This window comes from Prenolepis imparis, unplaced genomic scaffold (assembly GCF_030444845.1).
Source record: "Prenolepis imparis isolate NDT839.2.m4 unplaced genomic scaffold, iyPreImpa1.0 SCAF_15, whole genome shotgun sequence".
NCBI classification, from domain to species: domain Eukaryota; kingdom Metazoa; phylum Arthropoda; class Insecta; order Hymenoptera; family Formicidae; genus Prenolepis; species Prenolepis imparis.
In genome coordinates this window covers 7,192,103-7,205,572 of record NW_028141173.1, presented here as the reverse complement: position 1 = coordinate 7,205,572, position 13,470 = coordinate 7,192,103, and the positions used below count along the sequence as shown (strand labels likewise).

The window sequence follows — 13,470 nt, the reverse complement described above, 5'->3', positions numbered from 1 at the left end:
CGAATTACATGATTTTGAAAGTAAACCTATATTTTTTAGATACGATATCGATACTCGGTGAAAAATCATCGTAGACAAAAAATTAAAGAAGCATTTTAAACTTGCAGTTTTAACTTTAATGCGCTATCGGTGGTGTTTCAAAATTGTGTAATTATTCTTTGTTCTGTGCTAAAAACAAATGGTTTTGCCCCTTAAAGCAGCTGAATAAAAAATTTCTCTCGAAAAATGTTCTATAAACTACAAACTACAACATTTTGCCTACAAAACGCTATATTTTTTACGATTTTTTTTTGGACCAAATTATATTGATTTTGAAACTAAATTTAACCTATTTTTTAGAAATAATATCGATAATCGGCAAAAAATAATTGTAGACAAAAAATTAAAAAAGCATTTTGAAGCTTGAAGTGTCAATTTTAAACGCGCTGTCGGTGATTTTACAAAATTTTTTTTTCTTGTTCTGAAAAATACAGATTTAGTTACAAAATCGATGTAACTCGATAAAAAAAAAAAAAATCGTAGGAAAATTGTAAAAATAGCGTTTTGTAAATAAAATATGTTGTATAAAAAGACTTGAGTAGAATTTTTCGAGAAAAATTTTTTTATCGAGATGCAGATGAGTGTCAAATATACGTAATTTTAAGGAACAAAATAACGTATCCTTTTTTTAAAGTATAGGAAAGATAAAAAAATTTTTTTAAATCACCGATTCATCTGCGTTAAAGTTGAAATTTGAAGCTTCAAAATGTGTTTTTAATTTTTAGTCTACGATGATTTTTCGCCGAGTTTCAGCGGTTTGAAAATAGCATAATTTTTAAGATTAAAAAAGGTTATTCCCTTTTAGTTTAGTAGTGTATAAACACAATAGGTATCGCCCTTTTTTCTAAAGATAAAGTAGTGCGAAAGCGAAAGTCTTATTCTTTTTGCATCTTGAAACATGGCTGTTGATCGAGTTGCGCGAGTCCTCAACTAAAGTTTAATCGATAAAAAATCGTTGGTGTTGCTTAACATTGATTAAACAGTTTAGTCAATGTAATGTCGACAGTATGCGACAGTATAAGCCGAAAAGTGTATTATTGAAAATATCTCAGTGCATTATGCAAAACAATGCAAAAATAAAACCTCGCGTTGTCGAGTTCAATCGACTTCGAAAAATGAGGCTAATACTTACATCATTTGTAAGTAATTTAAATTATTTAAACATTGTTCGCACATATTTTGATTCTTATAAACATACACGTAGAAATTTATACAATATAATATGTATAAAAAATTATTATTTTGTATATTATTACAATTATATATGAGTTGATATTGATGTGACCGCATATTACGTATATATTTTAATAAAGTTTAAAAATATTTTATTTACATTTTTATTTGTAAATTAAATATACTTTATTTTGCGTATTATTATATTAATACCTTAAATTTTTCGTTTCTTAAACTTTCTGTCTGCATTTTTATTAGTATAACATATAATTTTATTTGCATGGATTTCCTATAAGATAAAAGAAAAACGTGATGCGCATGACTAAATGCATTTTAGGATTAAAAGACGATCGAAGAAGTCTCAAAGTATGCAACAGAGTTTCTTCAAAAAATTTTTAGATTAGAAAATACATTGATAAATCGTGCGCGGTTTTTTTTTATTATACTAAAAAATAATGCTGTTTCATGTATTAGTAATTATATATTGATTCATTAGATTTGATAATGATACTTAATTGATGAAATTATATAACTAATAGAAGTATAATATATTTCTGTACAGTTATATTTTTATATTTAATCTCGTTCTCATTTAAGGGTGCTCTACACGATGCTACTTTTGACGCTTGTGGCTGGGTTCTTTTGTCGCCAGCTTTTCGCTCTTCCAAAGCGAATTTCTGGTTGACGAAGTCGCTAGCGTTAAATCATTTACACGTTGCTGATAAAAAAAAATAAAGTCGCAAGCGTTTTGGCAAAAATTTTGTTTTTGGGGACGGCCAGCCTCAACAAACATGGCATCTCGAAATGATTTATTTCAAGCCGCTGTTGTGCTTTGTGCTCGAGCTCTTCAAGTAGAAATTTATAATTCTGCAATAAACCAGAAGAAAAAAAGAAGAATATGGGTACGAAAATGGATAAGTAGGAGACTAGTTCAGGGTGCCTCAAACAATCTCTTCAAGGAATAAGAAAAAAAAAAAATAATAAGAAAATATTATTGTACCAAACACACGCATGTATGTACGTCTCCTGGATAATAAAACGTCAGTTGGCCATCTAGCACATGCGCAGGATGCCGAATTATTCGCTACTCGCCTGTTTATTCATTCGCTACCATCTTTACACGGAGCGTTTTTTGACGCTGCTGCTAAAGTCGCCCAGTTATTCGCTTGACGAGAGCGTTAAAGTTGGACATGTTCAACTTTAGCGCAGACAGACGCAGCGAATATTAGACGCCGCAAATTCAAAATTTTAGACGCTAGCGAATAAAAAACGAGCGTCTAGAAGAAGTTTTTATCAGCGAATTCGCTGGCGAATTAAGAAGCTTGCTCAAAGCGAATAAAAGTAGCATCGTGGAAAGCACTCTTTAGCTACATATATTTAATCTCATTCTTTTCTGACAGAGCATGTATATGTACTAAAAGATAGACTAAATATAGTACATTAATTCACGAATAGAATCTGAATTTGTAATTTTATGCTACTTATTTATATAATAAATGTGCTACTGATTTTTCGTATTATATTTGAAACCTTTTACAAATCACAAAATACCATGTATGCTTATACGTAGAGGAAATAAAATGTATTAATATATAATATTATTGTTTATAAATATTAATTTGTATTAATGTTATTACAGATATAAAAATATATCACATATAAAAAAATTTCTAATGATATTCTCGATCAATATCATCTCCGGATCAACTAATCAAGTCAACACAATAAGAGAAATTCGTACAATTTGAAAAAATCAAGTCAAAAATGTTATCGGCAACAGTTAAAAAAATTGCAAAATAAAACTAAAAATTGCTAAATGAAACGATCGAACGATCGACTATCTTACCCTTATAACTTTTTATGCAGAATATTGCGAGGAATCGATTTATTTTAAAAAAATATAGTGGTTCTATTTAAAAAAACATAAATGACCTTCAAATGACCTTGAAAATCACCCTTTAGAAAAAAGTCAGTAGCGCCAACTTCTTCCCCCCTCAAAATCCTACAACTTTTATTTGAAACATTTTTCTCTAGAAACAATATTTTTAGAGATAAAAATTTGTCACGTTTTATTTTGGCCACCCTGTATATTATTAAAAAAATATATATCATTGTAATATATTATAATATATTAATATATGTATAAGTTATGCGCAAATAAAAAATAATTGTATACACATTTTCAAATTCATTACATATGACTTAATTACCTTGTCTTTATCTTCTCCTCGATTTCCGTAAAATAAAAGTAGCATTTTGTTTTTGTGCTATAATTACATAATTTTTCTTATAATATTTGTACAATAATAGAAATAGAAATAATAATAAAGTATAAATCATTCACAGGTATCTTTTTTTAGTGTGGTGCTATAATACTTACATATATAATACATATATAATACATATATGCACACATTCTTTGCAAAATATTAATTTTCTAAGTAAAATAGAAAGAAAATAAGCTCGTGTGTAATGCAATGCAAAAAAATAGGAATTAATGGGCCAACTATATGAGAAAAAGAAACAATAATTCCTAATTTTCTAACTCTGTTTCATTTTCGATTATTTCTCGTTTTATATATTTGAATGCATCAGCGTTACCTAGGCAACTACCGCTTTTCCAATAATCACCAATCAATGAGCGTTTCCATCCAAGATGGCGACAATTGATTCCCCTTACGTTTTTGGAATCATACCCCTTATCCACGACGCTCACATATGCTTTCTCCAGTTCTCCTCATTCCATGATGTGACATGACTCCGCTCGACTCTCGACTCCAACTTTCGTCGCCGTTTGTACATTAGGCATTAATTTAGCGTTCGATTGATATAGAAACAAGCAGTTGTGCTTTCCATATATGATATGGCTACGGTTAGTACCGGTCGTGATTTGTGTCTAAATGTCATAAAATGAGGAGGTCATCATCGCGATGCGTCGACTTACGAAGGATAAAATCGACAGGCAATGAAAGTCAATATTATCGGAGCATATCACGGTGAGCATCAATCAATTGCATATATTAATATTTCTTTATTCATTTCTTATTCATTAACATTTCTGACAAGCAAATGCGGCAATACATTAGCTTATTGTCATATCTGTCAATATTATTATAAACACCTTATATTCTTCAATTCAACAGAGTTGCTATTAAACACGATCGATCTAATAATGATTTCTTAGAATGACGGAACGTCAAGGAAGTGCTGTTCTTAACGATTTTATTTTTATTTATATATACGTGTGACTAAATAAATTATTAATGTAATAGTTAATAATCGTATGATAATGATTATTAATCGCATTATTTAAAAAATATTCCACTTGCATTTTCATGTTAAAAAAACCTTCACAGATGCTAATCTATTTTTCGAGATTCACACGCGAGCGATATTAATATAGCACTTGCAACGATTTTTTTCCCCCTTTTAATTGCTTTGGCCTGTATTTAAGAACTAACATATTTAAAATACACCTTGCGAGTTATTTTATAAATTATAATTTCTTTGTCTACTATTGCTTACAAATATTTTATATATTTTTTATATATATAACTTTATAATACTTTTTATATATAACAATTCTAGTTTTTATTTATTAATATTAATTTAACAGATAGTAATATAAACATAGTTATAATTTAAAGATACTTTTATTAAATAATTAAACCAAGTTACTAATAAATAATTAAAAAGTGCTCTATATGTGTTGCATAATTAAATTCGAAATTAGAAAGCGTGAAAGCAAGGACAGTTACTTTTCACGGAAGTATATATTTAAAGAAATATAGATACATTAATAAAAAAAATTCGATGTAAATTGTTATAAATATATATTACGCAAAAAAATAAAAAATCACTTTCTTAAGTAATTGCAATTTTTACTTAAATATACTATTAGTATAACTATTATAAAAGATACTATTATTATAACTGTTATTCTTATAATATATGCTTTCTTATTAGTCTTATTAATTTAATAAATTTGACAAAGTTATAGCAATTTGAAAATTTTCTATTTTTTCTGAAAGAAAAAGTGAAAAAAAATTTTTTTTTGCATAGTGTATTATGACTGTAACATATATTACATGTATATTTACTTTTACCGTTTTTTTTACAATAAATATATAAATATTTTCAAAAATATGTGAGTAAAAATTTTATAAAATTTTATATCTAAATATATTGAAAAATTTGCATGTATTTCATAGAACGTGTTAGAGTTTCTGGAAAATGAAATTATAAAATATACGAATATATTTTTCAATACTTAATTAAGTAGGTTTTCTGAAAGTGGGTTTCCTCCAGTTTTAGAATTTAATTAATTAACTTTCTGTGTTCATTTTTATATTATTTTATATTTTCATATTATAAAACAAAAAAAATAACGCGAAATGTTATGTTGAAATGTCATTATATTATATGTGCACATGCAATAATTTTAATTCAAAACCTAAGCGAGAAGGCTATTACATTACAATATTTTCCGTTTTTAATCTTCTTTTTTGAGAATTTTATATTAAAAAAGATTTTTTTATGATAGAGACAAGAGATAAGAGTTTATAGATTTCCTATCGTGAAAAGTGTAACAGGCAAATATCCCAAATTATATTTAATATAATTTAATTTAATTTTATTTTATTCTAAACATATGTATATCATTTTTGGAAAATTTTGATTTAATTTTTCTGATTTTTTAAATTTCTTACGAATTTAAATTTTAATTCTAATAGAAAAAAAGTTGAAATGTTTCTCTGTATATATGTGTATATTCATTAAATGCGCTTATTATATAATTTTATAAATATCTATTTTTCTATAAATATTTATATACATGCACGTATATGCAAATGGGAACATAATTATAATAATTAATTATATATAATAATAATTAATAAATATGTATATATTGATCAATTTAGTATTTTGAACATAAGAGTACTTTTTATTAAAATTGCTTTAGAGCAAAAATGATATGATGATTAATTAATTGAATGCAAAACTGAATAATTACTTAATGAATAATTACTCAAGTTAATAAAATGGAAAGTAAAAAAAATGTACTCTACACTCTACGTCATATTAATGTTTTTACATTAGATTAAGTTAATTATGTTTAAGTTAAATTTTATATTTTTTTATATTTTTGCCTTTAAAGTTACACTGCCTTAATGTAGGCTGTATTTCATTTGATACTATAAAATCCTTTATAAAATTATTCGTCTGTGAGACGACTCAGCTCAAATAATTAAATCGAAAAGATTTTACGAAACATCTTGCTATACAAATTTTGTTGGCAAAAAAGACTGTAAATTGCATGCAAAATCTGTTCATATTAGACAATAATACCCTAATGGAATCTGCTGATATATAACTTGATAGCAAATCAGCAACAGAAATTGTGCAGGATTTGTTCGAAGTAGACATAGCAGAATGGTGACAAAAATCAAGATGGATTTGTGCAATGTAATAGTTTGAGTGATATCAGATTGATGATGTAAATTCAAGTGTAAATTGAACCAAATAGGTAACATAGATCGATATTTAAAGGCTTTTAATATTTGATTCAATAATTCCTTGACTTATTTCTATTCAACATATATTTTTTCGTATTCTTAGAAGTGGATTTAAAGACTGCAAAGCGCATTTATTAAAATAAAAAATATAATTATAACTATTTCCATCAGTTTTTTTAAATTTCTGTTCATATCTGATATAAGACTAACAGAGAATTCACAATATTAAATGATTGTTTGGAACTGCAATGGTAGGCTAAATAAGAAATTATCTGTTTATTTCTTATTTGAAGCATAAACTAGATGTTTAATTTCCCATATAAATTATATCCTAACTATTTTTATAAATTAAATTAAATTATCTTTATTTTATTATTTAATTAATCAAATTTGCTAAAGATATAATTACGATATAACATATGCTTTAAATTAAATGTTACATTTATGAGAGGAAAAGTATACAATTAATAGGTTATTTATCGTATCGATAATACTTCTCAGTAAATATTATATTTGTGTCAATGATATATGTAATAATAAATAATATAACGTTATATATAAAATTATAATAATATATGTATTAAGTTGCAATGTTACAATAATGTAACAACTGTAATACAGCATTATTGCAATATAAGATTGGCAACAGATTTATTCAGAAGTTGCTAGCAAATGGCATCAATTATGTCCATATTAGGCTTGATCTATCGGAGTCTGCTCACAGAACCTGACAGATCGCAATAAAGGCCTAGAATCTAGGCCTCTAGATCAGAAACAGAAGCTGACGAACAAGATCTGCGCGTGCGCGCAATCTGATGGCAGATTGGCAGCATTAGCATCAGGCTTTATTACAGTTTTATTATTCTGCTGATAGTTTATCGACATAATCGAGATTAACAGACTCTCTGTCTGTACTAAATTTGTAGCCTTTCCGCTAACAAAAATTTATAGCAGACACTTATTGGCAAAATCTATTCAAACAGATGACTGTCTAACTATGTATACATATATAACATGAGATTGAATCAAATATTAAGAACTTTCACAAATGATCTATGTTATTATTTTATTTAAACGGCTAAGAGTTGTAGATTCCGCTCGATTTCTGTTATCAAAATCTCCTATCAGATTTTATGAACAGGTTTTATCAGTAGATCACAAGCAAAACGTGGACATAACTGATACCAATTTGCTATTAACTTCTAACTAAGTAAATTTATTGCTAATTTGCTAACATATTACGTGTTTGTGATCGGGATTACGATCAGGAAATATCTTCGTGTCCGATTGGAGTGCAATCGAGACAATCCCGAAATGTATCGTCATGTTTTACTGTTATTAAAAAGTAATTTTTATGATTGTGCGTTAAATAAAAATTACTTAAATATTATGTGAAAGAAACATTTAAATAAAAAAGTTATAACAAAACTTATAATGAAATAAACATATACAGGGTGTCCCAGAATGATGGGGACTAAATTCGTGTGCAGATTCCTGGGATTATTTGGAGACGATTTTTCCTCAGCGAAAATGTCGAGGGAGGTCATTATTTTTTGCATGTTTCCAATTTTTGCCATCATGTATATTTGTAACTAAGCCTTAAATAAAAATTCTATTAAAGTAAACTCTACCTGAAATTAACTGAAGAATGTGAATTTATTATTAGTTTATTTCCACAAGGCTTAGTTTGCAAAAAACCCTTTATTTTCAATCGCTTATAACGCGAAAATTATTGGTGTCTCGACATTTTTGCTGAGGAAAAATCGTCTCCAAATGATCCTAGGAATCTGCACACGAATTTAGTCCCCATCATTCTGGGACACCCTGTATATGTCAATGAGAATGTGCTAACAATTAATATTAGATATATATCAAGATATATGTATATAAAGTGATCCAAAGAGATACTCCATTAAGTTTCTCACAGTTAAAAATAGAAAAAATAATACAGAAAAAATACTTGAATTTTTTGACATACCTTACAAAAAAAATTTTTTTTTAATATATACTCGTCAAAAAAATTATCGCAACACGTAATTAATATTATTGTAAAAAAACTTAATATTTCTAAAAAAAATAATGATATCAAAAAATTGTGCCAAATAAATAAAAATTTATGTTTTATAAAAAATTTATTTGTTTTATTATTTTAAATATTTAAAAAAAGTTACTCAGCCAAATATAAATGTGTATTTTGCAGATTATTATCTGATCTGATATAAAATTTATCACAGAATCATCTTTGTATTTTTAAGAATGATGCATCTGCACAGTCAAAACGATTTAGACCCGGTATTGAAACAATTAAAATGACGAACAAAACTTGGCGTGCCCGGGTCGGGGCACTAAAATGACATAAATTTCGTAATAAGATTGCTTAAAAATTAATTTATAAAATTTGTTTTTTAAAGTAATAATTTGTAAAGTAATAATTAAAGTAAGATTTCTTAAATTTTTTAAAAATATTTCACATTGAACGATGTAATTGCGCTACTCTCTTATAATTTTATATTTCAAACTTTATTTGTTAAGCTTGAAATATATTCTTACATTAAATTCTAGAATTTTAATTAATTTGTTGATATTTTACATTTTATGCTATATTATGCTAAGATTATGTATTTGTGATTAATTTTATATATATATTTTATTTATATGCAGATACTTGAAGATTGCATGTCAAATTTAATTTTAAAATATTTAATTTTTAATGCCCCGACCCGGGCACGCCAAGTTTTTGTTCGTCATTTTAATTGTTTCAATACCGGGTCTAAATCGTTTTGACTGTGCAGATGCATCATTCTTAAAAATACAAAGATGATTCTGTGATAAATTTTATATCAGATCAGATAATAATCTGCAAAATACACATTTATATTTGGCTGAGTAACTTTCTTTAAATATTTAAAATAATAAAACAAATAAATTTTTTATAAAACATAAATTTTTATTTATTTGGCGCAATTTTTTGATCATTATTTTTTTTAGAAATATTAAGTTTTTTTACAATAATTTAAAAACACTTTTTTGTATAACACTTTTTCACATGGCGTGTGGACTTGGCGCCCTTTTTTTACCTTTTTTTAAAAAGGTAAAAGTTTTTTTAATGATATTCATTTTTGTAGTATATATTTATTTATACATTTTTAAACAAAGAAGCAAAGATATGAGTTATTATCAAATTCGTATGATTTTTTCTTTACGTTTTTTATTTTACTAGACCAAAACAAGCGCGCGTTAAGCGCTTACAATTTTACATTCAAAAGAGTTATATTTTCAAAAAAATAATATAAAGTTTGTTGATAGAAATCAGTTGATAACTGTCAAAAAAATTAACCAAGTTTAAAGTATTATAACATGTATATTATTTAAAATATATTATTTTAATTTTTATAACACATTATTTCAAAACTTAATTAGGAATTAACGTTTTAATAAACTGATTTCTGTCAAAAATATTAATAAAACGTTAATTTGCTAATTAAATTATAAAATAATAATACGTTAAAAATATAAAAATAGTTCTATGTTGTATATAATATGTCATAACACCTTATCTTCGATTATAATAATTTTTGACAGAAATTAAGAAGGCAAATATTCTAAGACTTATAGTTTTTTATATTTTAGAATTTCAATTTTAGAATTTCAATTTTGAAAGTTATTCGCGAAATTTAAAAAACTTGCATGTATATATAGTTGTGCTCAATTCTACAATATTTGTTTATTTCAAAAAGAGCGTTAAAAATATTTCTAGCAAATAATTCAATTGTACATACACGCGAATACCCTTTCGCATGTAGGAAAGACTACAAAATTAATATTAAAAAAGAGACTAATTGTGAACGCGTTAAAATTTCGTACATTGCAGTCGGCGGTAAATGTATATTATAACGGCAACCTCTCCGTTTTTCTTGTAACTTTTATATTTTGTTTATTTTGGTCTCTAAATAAGATTCAGAGAAGGAAAATCGTCGCTCATGTTCCATTTATTTTTAATTAATTTTTTTTAATTTCTCGATGTCAGTAAGTAAAAAAATGATAATTTATGATATCTCTCTCTCTCTCTCTCTTTTAAAGCAGAGAATATTTATTAAGTGGTCGTAGAAAAGTATTTATACAATTTTATGTTATTGACAACATAAATAAAAGTATTCTCTGCTTTAACTAAGAACACAAACTGATAATTATAAAATATTCTCTACTTTAATCAAAATCACAAATTGTTTTCTGTGGGAATAGTAATTTTATTATATTTAAAAGAATATATTAAATTTTAATAATTTTTAAATGGATTAAAATTTAATATATTCTTTTAAATATAATAAAATTACTATTCCCACAGAAAACAGTTTGTGATTTTGATTAAAGCAGAGAATATTTTTATTTGTTGTCAATAACATAAAATTGTATAAATACTTTTCTACGACAACTTAACAAATATTCTCTGCTTTAAAAGAGAGAGAGAGAGAGAGAGAGATATCATAAATTATCATTTTTTTACTTACTGACATCGAGAAATTAAAAAAAATTAATTACAAATAAATGGAACATGAGCGACGATTTTCCTTCTCAGAATCTTATTTAAAGACCAAAATAAACAAAATATAAAAGTTACAAGAAAAACGGAGAGGTTGCCGTTATAATACACATTTACCCGATATTTTTATCATTGAGAGCTCTACTTCTCTCATATAATAAATAAAAATTTCTCTCGTAAAAATACAAACTCACCATTATAGGCGAGAACGAAGAAGACCTTTTTAACCAGTAGATGTGTGTGGACTAGTTTGGTCGGTATTGGTTTAACTTTTTCTATTTACGTTATTTATTATATTTAATTTACATCAAAACTGAACCTATGTGTCAAAATATCAAAATATGTCAAAATATGTCAAAACTGATAACCTAAATAAATAACATTCATGGAGCGACATCAACGCTGTCTTGCAATGAATGCTCGAACTGGACATTTTCTGGTACATGCGCATTGAGAAGGTCGATGATGACGACCAAAACTTGAGTCAATTTTTTAGAAAATCAAACTTTATATTTCCGTTTACAAAGCACATAGAGAAAAAGTAAAGACACTTTTATTATATAATATAATTTAAACTCAATCTATCGATTGAGCTCAGTAAGAACTCGATCGCATCAGCCGTTATTGCGTATCAGAAATATATGATACTCTCAACTGTCCGACTCGCGTATAATACACACGGCATGCCTCGCAGTCGCTACGCAAAGCTATGCTCAGTAGACTTGGCGCGAGACACTACCGTGTCTCTTGATCAAAATTTAGCATAAATTCAAATAAGCGTATCTCCGCGAAAAATTGTCGTATTTAAAAAAATTTTTTTTGTTTTAAAGGGTAAAATCTCTACTTTAAGGAACTTTCGTTCGATTTTGATTTTATTCTCTCCCCCTTTCTCCATCCCTTTAAAAGGAGGGACGTGTTTTTTTTCAAAAAATTGCATAGTTTGACGAATTCTACGGAGTGTACTAAATTTTTTTCGCAAATATCATCATAACTATCGTAAAATATGGACTTTTCTCTACAAATTAAAAAAAAATTGAATACCGTACGATTTTTTTTCGCGAAGTTACAACATATCAAAGTTACCTATGCATTTTTGCCTATCTATTCAATTACCGCCAACATTAGCATTATCCGATGGGCACTATGGGGAAGTTGCTGGTCGGATTTTGCTCATCGTGTGTGTGTGTGTGTGTGTGTGTGTGTGTGTGTGTGTGTTGTGGCAGGGATATATGTTCGTATTTAAAATTGGGTATTTCTGCCTCGTCTTCGGATGACCTTTTATGGAAAGATGGCAGCATGATTTTGAAAGACTACCAACCAATTTCCAGCAATTGGAAGCAGCCCTACATCGAATATGGTTCGAAATTCTGCAAGCCACAATTAGAGCCTGCATTAATATGCGTGAGCGCCTGCAAGAGGTCATCCGAAGACGAGGCAGAAATATACTTTTATTATATAATTTTAAATACGAACACATATCCCTGCCCCAACACACACACACACACACACACACGATGGGCAAAATCCGACCAGCAACCTCCCCGTAGTGCCCATCGGGTAATGCTAATGTTGGCGGTAATTGAATATATATAGGCAAAAATGCATAGGTAACTTTGATACGCCGTAACTTCGCGAAAAAAAATCGTAAGGTATTCAATTTTTTTTTTAATTTGTAGAGAAAAGTCCATATTTTACGATAGTTATGATGATATTTGCGAAAAAAATTTAGTACACTTCGTAGAGTTCGTTAAACTATGCAATTTTTTGAAAAAAAAACACGTCCCTTCTTTTAAAGGGATGGAGAAAGGGGGAAAGACTAAAATCAAAATCGAAAGTTCCTTAAAGTAGAGACTTTACCCTTTAAAACAAAAAAAAATGTTTGAAATACGACAATTTTTCGCGGAGATACGCTTATTTGAATTTATGCTAAATTTTGATATTAATTACGTGTTGCGATAGTTTTTTTTACGAGTGTATAACTATGCATTGGAAAACTATATCTTTTATTTATAATTAATTATATCTTTTTTTAATAATACTTTTCCATTTTATTAAATTGATTCGGAATAGTAAAAAGACAAGATAGAAAGGCAATTTAATAACTTATGAAATATTTTACGTTAATCTGATATAGTTCAATATATAAAAATAAAATATTTTGTAAAACATTTTGTAAAATATTCATTTTTTAATCACATTATT

General features: G+C 27.1%; 1 protein-coding gene across 2 annotated transcripts in view; it reads left to right on the top strand.

The window, feature by feature from the left end:
* The first annotated feature begins 3,953 nt into the window (after positions 1-3,953).
* Ttll5 (Tubulin tyrosine ligase-like 5) overlaps positions 3,954-13,470 on the top strand; it is a 48,955-nt gene continuing 39,438 nt past the window's right edge. For both annotated transcript variants that reach the window (XM_083055117.1, XM_083055116.1), the window contains exon 1: positions 3,954-4,208. The gene's annotated coding sequence lies outside the window, so the exon portion shown is untranslated. The remainder of the gene's footprint in view (positions 4,209-13,470) is intronic.